At 58.8% G+C, this 998-nt stretch overlaps 1 non-coding gene across 1 annotated transcript; it reads left to right on the forward strand.

Moving 5' to 3' along the window:
- The first annotated feature begins 925 nt into the window (after positions 1-925).
- TRNAR-ACG (transfer RNA arginine (anticodon ACG)) lies at positions 926-998 on the forward strand. Its single transcript has one exon. It is a non-coding gene; the product is annotated as a tRNA-Arg (tRNA).

Consider the following 998-nt stretch of genomic DNA (forward strand, 5'->3'; position numbering starts at 1 on the left):
TGCTGAGAGGAAGGTGGCCCCAGCCCCAGTCTGGCTCCTCTGCCCAGCTGGTTGTCACATAGCCCGAGCTGCGGTCACCCAGCACCATTGGATTGGCCAGGGCCGGGGCCAGCATTGGCAGGGGGCTCAAGGTCCACCTCCAGACCAGCACCCACCCCTCTGCTGGGCACTCTGCTCACCCGGGCAGGGTGGCATGAGGATGTCCTGTCCTGTCCCAGCAGCACTGTCCCCGTCGCACCTCAAAATCCTGAAAGCAAAACTCATGTCACATTTGTGTCTTAAGCCACTGTGGGGTGAAACATGCAGGGGCTGTGGCTCTTGCTGAGACCACCAGCCCTGCCACGTACCCAGGAGATAGATGTAGGGGTTTCCAGGAATCTGCACCTCAACTGCTTGTAAGCAAAACTCATGACATGGGTGACACTGTGTGTGTTAAGGCGCGGCAGGAGAAAGCTGCAGGGATGGTGGCCCCTGCTGCAGCCATGACGCCTGCCAGCTGTCACAGAGATAGGTGCAGGGCTTCTGCATTTTGGGGCCCTGCACCCCTAGCTGCTGACAGGCAAAACTCGTGACATCAATGCCGGAGCCAGGGTTGGCTTGCAGGGAGTGGGGATGGGTGTGGCCACACGAGGCTTTGGACAGAGGTGAAGGTTCCCTCCACCTAGGCATAATTTCTGTTTTTGCCCCCACACCAGTGCCTTCAGATTGGCAGCCTCACAGCACTGGAGCAGTGGGCCCCATCTCGTGCCCAGCCTTGCTGCGTTTCCCAAGCAGAACAGGGGCCAAAAAGCCCGCTGGCGAGCTCTACGCCCACCCACCTGCGTCCCTGTGAGCCACCACAAGGGAAAGGGGGCACAGGGATCCTGGCAGAGCACATGAAAATGGTCTCACCCTTCCCTAGCACCTAAAACATCAAGGTTCTTATGGGCCAGTGGCGCAATGGATAACGTGTCTGACTACGGATCAGAAGATTGTAGGTTCGACTCCTACCTGGCTCG

This window comes from Alligator mississippiensis, chromosome 3, assembly GCF_030867095.1.
Source record: "Alligator mississippiensis isolate rAllMis1 chromosome 3, rAllMis1, whole genome shotgun sequence".
Taxonomy (NCBI): Eukaryota; Metazoa; Chordata; order Crocodylia; family Alligatoridae; genus Alligator; species Alligator mississippiensis.